Source organism: Tupaia chinensis, unplaced genomic scaffold, assembly GCF_000334495.1.
Source record: "Tupaia chinensis unplaced genomic scaffold, TupChi_1.0 Scaffold000238_1, whole genome shotgun sequence".
Lineage (NCBI taxonomy): Eukaryota > Metazoa > Chordata > Mammalia > Scandentia > Tupaiidae > Tupaia > Tupaia belangeri.
In genome coordinates, this window is record NW_006159716.1 from 7,072,911 (window position 1) to 7,082,754 (window position 9,844).

Below are 9,844 nucleotides of genomic sequence, written 5' to 3' on the forward strand. Positions count from 1 at the left end.
ACTCAAGCCGGGTGCGTGTGCGTGTATGCCCAAGATCCTGAGAGGAGAATGGAGGAGAAGGGACTGTGGCATGGCCATCCCCCCGGGGGGTGATTTCTCGCTTTCTGTCTCTCTGTCGTTCTCTTTCTGGTGAGTGCACGTGCCCTACAGCAAAAACCTCTCCAAAAAAAAAAAAAAGAACAATATAATATGGAAGGATAACCACCACCAAAAGAAACCAAAACCCTGGTAAAAGAGGTTGCCTGAGGGTAGAGAACCTGAACTGGGACAGAATGATTTACTTTCTATTGCAAACTATTTTTAACTGTTTAAATTTTTACCATGTGCATGTATAATTTTTTTAGAACAGTAGGGTAAATTACAAAGAAATTTTATTTTAAATACTCAGACAGGGCTGATCCCAGAGCACAATGGTTAAGCTCTGTTCATTGGTAGCCAGATCCCACACTACCAACCACATTCCCAGCCCCAGCAGGCTTGAAAAATACATACCCATGGCCTGATCATTAAGAAAGCCAGATCCAGGACCAGAAGGTGGTGTGGTGGTGAAGACCCTGGACTCCCATATGGCCGACCACGGTTTAAGTCCCAGACTGAGCAGCTTGAAAGTATGCCCAGGTGTGTGTGCACATGAGGAAAATGGAGGAGGGATTGTTGGCGTGGCTATCACCCCTGGGGAGTAAACTCTCACTTTCCCCCTCTCTCTGTCTCTCTCTTCAGAGAATATACACTCCCTATGGCAAAAACCTAAAAAAAATTAAAAAAAAAAAAAAGAGAAGCGAGAGAACACACACGTGCACTGAATCCCACACGGTCAACTACATGTTTCAAATGCCAGACCCAGTAGCTTGAACAACATGCTGGGCACGTATTCATGTGTGTCCTAAATCCTGACAGGAAGGGGAAGTGGAAGAGAAAGGACTGAGGTGTGATCATGTCCCATGGTGGGTGTTTTCTCCCTCTGCCTCTCTGTTCCTCTCTCTCTGGCGAGAGCACCCACTGATTTATAAAAAACAAAAATGAAAAATATGTTGGGTACATATGTGCATATCCCCAACATCCTGATAGGATTAAGGAATGGGGGAAGAGAACTGTCACCTAACCACACCTCGTTGAGGGGATGCTTACTTTTTCTATCACGTGTGCCCTCTGGCAATTAAAATAAAAGAAATATACAAAAATAATAATTGGCATCTTTACTGAGCATGACATAAGGTTAAAATTAGATATTTTAAGTACTAATTCTAAATAAGGGCTTTACTGAATGCATGAATTATACCACTTTTGCACTACTGTAAAGTTGAAAGTAAGTCAAACCATCAAAAGTCAGGAAGTATCCATACAGATCATTTTTTAAATTATTTACTTTATTATCATTATTATTTTTAATTTATTATAGGACATGTGCACACATGAGAGAGAGAAAGTGAGAAAGCAAGCTACCAGGTCTGGGACTCAAATGGCTGTCAGACATGTGGGAGTCCAGCACGTGAACCACCACAACACCTACTGCCCCCAGAGCAGCTTTTTAATTTCGTAATGAGTAAAAGGCTTCTTATACCCAAAGAACACTGACCACATAAAACACTGATAAGCCATAATGCATTAAAATCTACAAAGCAAAGCAGCAGTACAGGCAGCAAGCAGGCCAAAGCACTACCTTGACACTGCAGTGCAGAGGCTGTAACATGGCCACCCTGGCCAGGCCTGCTATCTCCTCTGGGGCTACAGCTGGTCACAGCATAATAACAGCACTTTTGACAAAATGTGTTCACATTGTTTTCAGTTGTTGGTTCTGGATAACTCTCAAGTGTGCCTCAAATCCAAAGTCAAGTTAACACCCAAAATACAGAAACTTACCAATCGAGAAGCAACGAACTATACACTCAGTATTAAAAAAGCAGAAGTTATGAAAAAGTACAAAGACTCCAAAAGCATAGTGTTACTTGTAAAATGTGCAACAGGACAGTCAAACTGATAAAATTAGAAGCTTTCTATCAGCACTGAAGAGCAATTCTGCCATACCTACTAACAAACTTTGCCTGAAGACACCAGAGAGAAAGACTCTTAAGTTCTGCAAATCTAAATCATGGTGGTCTGCTCCAAAGCCAAGAGCCCAACACTGATTTTCAGAACATCTACCTCTGGGCAGTCAATATCCACTTGCTCCTCAAAGAATGTGAGCAAAACAAAGAAACATTTCTTTCAACTAAAAAACGTTGCTTAGTCAGAATGAATCCCAAAGGAAAAGGTGGAATTCACACTATCTTCTCTGAGAAGGGTGGACTTAAAAAATGAGGACTCTCTAACAAAACTTGTGAAATTTAAGTTTTGAAATAACTTTTTATTTAGTTAGTTAGGTTTTTCTGCTATAGGGCACGTGTGTGTACTCACTAGAGAAAGAAGAGGCTGGGGGAGAAATCACCCTCCAGGGGGATGGCCGCACTGCAATCTCTTCTCCTCCAGTCTCCTCTCAGGATTTTAGACATACACATGTGCGCCCAGTGTAATTTTCAATCCACTGGGTCTGGGATTCAAACCACAGTAGGCCATGTGGTAGTCCAACACCTTAACCACACCATCTGATGGTCTATTTATTCTTTGCACGGAAACCAGGTTCAAGAGCAAACTGTTTTTGGCATCTTTCAGTGTTTATGCGGAGAATCTCTCATTAGTATGAATCTCTGAAACTGTCTACCTCATGGGGTGGCTTTGAGCATCAAAAAAATATATGAATGGCCCTTGTAAATAGTAAAGATATATATGGTCATTGAGTGATGACATTTTTTCTCTTCCTTTAGTTAGTATACATTATTTTTATCATTTTCTTTCAAAGGGAAATTAAGACCTTTATGAAAAGATCTATTTACTCACTATGGTTTCTTCCACAAGTCTATATCCTTTATCACTAGTGCAGGAAAAATATCAAGTTATGTCTTTACTGTCTCACAATCATGTGTCTAACTACTAGATCACTAGAAAAATTATGACTCAGTTTTGCATAGCAAAACATGTCATGACTTTCCCGACGACCTAATATATTTGTAAAACCTAAACATTATTCATATTTTTTAATGTTCTTATACATGGCTCATTATGATAGAAATATTTAAGTTTCCATTTATCCTACAGTAATATTTCACTATAAAGTGGCATTTTAATTTTACTCTGGTGAAGATTTACTTCTAGGTCTAAAAACTGTATCAAAACATGATATAATAGAAGGCCAGCAGGTAGCATGAAGGTTAAGGCGGCTGGATCCCATATGGCTGGCTATACAGCTGGAGTCCCAGCCTGGCAGCCACCAGGCGCCTACGTGTGCATATCCCAACCCCCCCAAAAAAGGAGAAGGCACTGTGGCATGGCTATCTCCCCTAAGGAGGTTATTTCTCACCTTCCCTCTCTCTATTTCTGGTGAGTACATGACCTATAGCAAAACCTAAAAAAGAAAGAAAAAATAATTTAATAAAAAATAAATTTTAAAAAATACCAGTAATAGTCTAGTTAGCTTAAATTTTTTCTGGAACACATGTGTATTTTTTTAAATGATAAGGTTAGACTGTATTCAACCTGATGTTCTTTAAAAGTTCTTTTTTTTTGCTATAAAGGTGCATGCGCTCACCAGAAAGACAGAGAGACAGGAAGCAAGAAATCACCCCCCAGGGGGGATGGTCATGCCACAATCCCTTCTCTTCCATTCTCCTCTCGGGATCTTGGGCACTCACGCACAGGCACCCAGCATGAGTTTAAGCCACCGGGTCCAGCACTCGAACTGCGGTTGACTACATGGGAGTTCAGTGACATAGCCATTACTCTAACTGCTGGTCCCATTTTTAAAAGTTTTTTAGAAAAGAGAACCCATGTATACTGCTGGTGGTATTATGAATTAGCACAGTCCTTTTGAAACAGTATGGAGGTTCCTCAAAAAACTGAAAACAGAATTACTATACGGTCTAACATATACCTACTGCGGGGTGTATACCCAAAGGAGCTGAAATCAGTACGTCAAATAGGCGTCTGCACTCCCGCGTTCATTGTGCAGTTATTTACAGTAACCAAGACAACCAAAATATCCATCGGTGGACCAATGAAATTTTTAATTCAAATATTATTCAGCCTTTAGAAAGCAGGAAATTGCAACATTTGCAAAAACACAGATGAATCCTAAGGGCATTATGCTAAGCAAGCTAAGAACAGAGACACAAATACCACAAGATTTTACTGATATGTGGAATATAAAAAAGTTTAACTCAGAAGTAAAGAGTAAAATGGAGATTACCAGAGACAGTGGCTGAGGCGGGGAAAGACAGGGAAAGGGGAGACATCAGTCAAAGGGTACAAAGCTTCAGTTAGGAGGAGTGAGTTCTGGTGATCTACTGCACAGCATAGTGAATATTGTTCATGGAAATTTCAAAATAGATAACAGGATTTTTAAAATATTTATTTACTGTTTTTATTATTATTATTATTATTATTATTTGCTATAGGACATGTGTGCTCACCAGAGACAGAGAAAGTAAGAAAGCAAGTCATCAGGTCCAGGATGTGAACCATGGTCAGTCATGTGGGAATCCAGCACCTTAACCACTATGCCACCTGCTGACCCACTAAAAGAGGATTTTAAATGTTTTCACCACAAAGAACTGATAAATATTTGAGGTGATGCATATGTCAATTAGCCTGATTTGACCACTTAAGAATGTATACATGTTTTTTAAAAAAAATCACACTATACCCCATATAATTATTATTTTTCAATCAAAACTAAAATAGATAAATGAAAACATAATTAAGAAATCAAATGAAAAATAGCTTAAAAAATCTACACAAAATCTCAATGTCATGCCAAAATAACTCCACCAGAATAGAAAAACTTAAAAAGACTGAAAATAACCAAATGTTAGTAAAGGTAGGAACACCGAGCCTCAAACTATTATTGTTGAATTATATATTTCTATCAGTTTTGCTTCATGTTTTTTGGTGCTCCATTATGCGGAAATGTGGAAACCACCAAAATGCCCATCAATTGACAAACAGATAAAACAAAATGTGGTGTATCTATACAATGGATATTATATTTATATTCAGCTATAAAATGGCAAGAAGCACTGATCTTATGCATGCTAACATGGATGGACCTTGAAAACATTATGCTAAATGAAAGATGCCAGCCACAAAAGACAACATATTATATGATTTCATTTATATAAAATGTCCAGGAGAGAAAAATCTAGAGAGATAGAAAGTGGCTGAGAGGGCTGGAGGGATTGGAAGCTGGGGGTACTGAGAGAGGAGAACAGGAAAGTGATAGCTTAAGCATATCAGGGTTTCACTATAGAGATAAAAATGTTTGCTTGGTTGCTATAATGCTTTGACTATTTTTTGGAGTTCTGACAAAGTTGATTTTGCCAGTTTCTGCTTCTTTTCCAGTGTTTCTGTGGAGACCAGCATTTGGAGCTGCCTGCTCTGCCATTTGGCCAAAATCACTCTGGGTTTAACTTGAAAGATATTAGAAAGCAGAATGATCTATGAAGATAAGTTATTTCAAAATAACAATTGAGTTCAGAATAATTTCTATTATTCCACATATTGAGACTCAAACTCTCAGATTACCAGGAATTCTACAATAACAGGACTGTGCTTATTTTAAAATGAAGTAAACTGATAGAACAATGCTGCTTTGTGAATTAGCAAAAATGATAAGTAATCGGTTAGCTTAGCTATACTTTAGGTGATCACCTTTATTCTTCCATAAAACTTACTTTATTGATAATAATACATATCAACTACATTTATTAAATCTTTTAGAACATCCACGATCCAATCCTACTCACAAAACAGTGAGGCAGAAAGATAGATCAGATGTTACAGAAGAGGCAATTGCATCTCAAAGAGAATAAGACTCTCTAGCCATTCACATAGTCAATAACAGTCAGAACAAGAGAGCTGAGGGCTTCTGACTCAAGTACGTGATCTTGACATTCAACTTATACTCATTCTCTAGACTCAAAAGTCCAAATATCAACAATCAACTATCTCAAATTCAGTATCAGTTAACACTGTAGAGACTCAAAGTGAGGTGTTATTTTCCTTAAAAATCAAAATTACATTTTCATTAAATGAACTGTAATTGGAGATTTATAAATGCTCATGTGTACGTTTCTCATTAAAAATCACTAATTTTGAAATAATTCCAGTAATGCCATGTTTGTAAGTGTTGTTGGCTGGTATAGGATCATAGAAGGATTAAAATGATTCTTGTTATGAACAGATCCAAGTACTTTTTTAAATGTTCCATTTTCTTCTTATCTAAAAGAATTGAGTGCTGAGGCCAGCAGGTAGCGTGGTGGTTAAGTCCCTGGATCCCCACATGGCCAAGCATGGTCGGAATCCTGGATGTGATGGCTTGAAAATCATGCTAGGTGTGTGTGCATGTATGCCCAATATTATAAGAGGAGAATGGAGAAGAAATTGTGGTGTGGCCATCCCCTCTGGGGGCGGGGGGTGGGGTGATTTCTCACTTTCCCTCTCTCTGTCTCTCTCCTCTATGGCAAGTATACATGCCCTATGGCAAAAAAGCTAATAAAAAAAAATAAAAAACTGAATGCTAAATGCAAACAGTAACAACAAAAAGGCAAGGTCTAGTTGTTCAAGTGAAACATTCTGGGATGTACTTTAAAAATGAATGGAACATGACTTAACAGTCAAATTATTTCATCTTTTTAACACACTTGCAAAAGCAGTAACAAACAAAAAACACTGATTAACCTACAGGTTCTAAAAATTAAGTGTACATGAAAGCAGTAAAAATATATAGTATTACACAATAAAGGTTGATCAACAAGAATGACTTCTGTTTTGTCTAATTAGTTAAGGGCTGACTAGTTATTAAATGATGGTTCAAACCAAATACACTCTAGCCAGTAGATAAGTATTAAGTAGCAGTACTGCCCAATGGAAAATTCTATTCACCAAAAAGAGACCACAGTCCAGTATCAAGGACACTGGATCTCAAAGCTAATGCATTTTCCACTTTCCTCTCACTTTTTTATGACTTTTGTAACTATAATCCAATGAAAAAGTTATTAAGCTTCACAGAAAAGACTGACTTCACAGTGTGGCAGATACTATTAGTAACACACCCATCCATTCCTCCCTCCTCCTCAGTAACAAATCTCTATATTCTTCTGGTGGCCCCAGGCACAGCACCAGGGGAGAAACAGAAATTGGAGTAAGTCAGAATGGCAATCCATTGTTCCTCTTTGCCAACAGTTGATGTAAAGGTGGTTAAGTGACCAGTTCTGGCAAATGAAACATAAAGGGAAGTATTCTGGGGGTAAGAAATGGCAGAGGAGTTACTGGGAAAAGTTTAATTGCCTAATAATATAGACTACAGAGCAGAAGGAAAAGTTCCTTTTTCTCTCTCTTCCTTCTCCCCCCCCTTCCTTCCTCCTTCAGAGGTCTTCACTTGAAGGAGAGAACACTTGGAGCTGCTGTAGTCATTTGTGGAAAAGACAAGTAAATTGTAGAGCTGCTGAGGTGAAGGTAAACCCAGACTTCTTGTTAAGGAAAATAGTATCTATGTGGTTTAAGTCTGTGTTACTCAGGTGGTCCATGGACCACTGCCAGTCTGCAAAATGTCTGTACTAGCTCACAGTAAGGTAAATACAGAAATGGAAAGTAAGTACTAGAAACTTTACAATAACTTTTTATTGCTCTAACGTCTTTATTGTTCAAAATATGAGACTGCAATGAGTTGACTTTTAAAAAAAATAAAAAATAAAAAAGGTCCTTCACCATATCATAGAAAAGTATTTGCTCAGGAAATTTTTGAGTAAAGTCACTTGCAGCCAAAAACAACCAGAAACTCAGAAACACTCAAGAGAGAAAGTAGTATATACAAATCCCTAACACCTTTATCCTTTTGTTTTTTAAGTGTGTTTATTTCACAAGAGACAGAAACAGAGAGGCGGCTCCAACAGGGTCTTGATCCCAGGATCCACCTTCAGTCCCAGACAGCCCCAGAACACAAGCATGGCAGGAATGTGCCTGGCACATTCAGGGAGGTCTCTGAATGAGAACTCTAAACCCTCCCATGTGGGCCGCCCTCACAGTCACACTCTATCACTGCACCACCATTTGATCCTGCCTCACTCATTTTTCTTTTTTTTTGAGAGGTTTTTGCTATAGGGCGCATGGCTCGCCAGAAAGACAGAGACAGACAGAGAGATAGAAAGCAAGAAATCACCCCCCAGGAGAGAAGGCCATGCCACGATCCCTCCTCCATTCTCTTCTTGGGACCTTGGGCATGCATGCACATGCACCCAGTGTGCGTTTAAGCCACCAGGTCCAGGACTCAAACCACCGTTGAATACATGGGAGTCCAGTGACGTAGCCATTACGCCATCTCCTGGTCCCTCTTTTTTGGGGGGGAGGTGAGAGATTTTTGCTATAGGGCATGTGTGCTTGCCAAAAAGACAGAGACAGAGAGACAAAAAGCGAGAAATCACCCCCCCAGGGAGGATGGCCACACCACAATTCCTTCTCTATTCTCCTCTCAGGATCTTAGGCATGCACACACACACACATGCCTGGTGTGAGTTTAAGCCGACAGGTTCAGGACGTGAACCACAATCAACTACGTGGGACTCCAGCGACATAACCATTACATCATCTGCTAGACCCCTGCCTCACTCATTTTAAGGATAATCCTGCAAATAACAAACATATCAGGTGAACTAAACAAAAATATAAATTAATCTCATCTGGAGAACAGTATTTTGGTTTCTTGTTCTAATTATAAATGTTCAAGATCTCAGAGCATTACAGAACAGGAGAAAGGGAAGTCGTACAAGGAAATTCAATGCATATACAACCCAAAGACATGAAAAAATTAACCTCTAAAAGAATAAAGCATAAATGATTGAGTCATTATGCATTCCTACTGATAATGTGATAATTATGCCACTACATTTCAGATGTTAATATTCTTTAGAATAAAATATTATCTGACTTCATTAAAGTAGCTCAGAGCTCACTTGAGCTGATCTATTACAGTATCACAGACTGAGCTATATGACATTCAAACTTGGAAGTCTGGCTTTAAAGAAAGTTAAACAATGGGGACCAGCAGTTAGCATAATGGCTATGTCACTGGACTCCCATGTAGTCGACTGTGGTTCAAGTCCCAGACCCGGTGGCTTAAACTCAGGCCGGGTGCGTGTGTGTGCGTGCCCAAGATCCCGAGAGGAGGAAAAGGGATTGCGGTGTGGCCATCCCCTCTGGGAGGTGATTTCTCGCTTTCTGTCTCTCTGTCTCTGTCTGTCTTTCTGGCGAGCTCATGCGCCCTATAGAAAAAACCTCTCCAAAAAAAAAAAACAGAAAAGAAAGTTAAACAATGCACAATGAGAAACATTTTTACTCATCTATTAAAACTTTTTTTCTATCACAATCTGCAAAAACGTTAACCATACTGTAATATGGAGAAGTTGAAATACATATAACCATAGCTATAGACTTAGATAGTTACCAATTAATAAAAGATTTTAATTTATGGTTCCACTTTATAATTTTTTTCTATTTAGTATATCAGAAAAACATACAGGAAGAATAATCTGTGAATGAAGAATAATCTATCTTTTTAGTACAGTCAAAAAAAAAAAAAAAAAAAGATAAATAAGAGCCTAAAAACTGAATTCTCAGGCCAGCAAGTGGTGTGGTAGTTAAGATGGCTGGATCCCACATGGTCAACTGCTGAGTTTGAGTCCCAGACCCAGCAACTTCGAAAACATGCCAGGCGTGTGTGCGTGTATGCCCAAAATCCCGAAAGGAGGGAGAAATGGAG

General features: G+C 38.8%; 1 pseudogene; it reads left to right on the plus strand.

Annotated features, from left to right (window-relative positions):
* The first annotated feature begins 1,699 nt into the window (after positions 1-1,699).
* LOC102498458 (UPF0711 protein C18orf21 pseudogene) lies at positions 1,700-2,227 on the plus strand (annotated as a pseudogene).
* Positions 2,228-9,844: the final 7,617 nt, after the last annotated feature.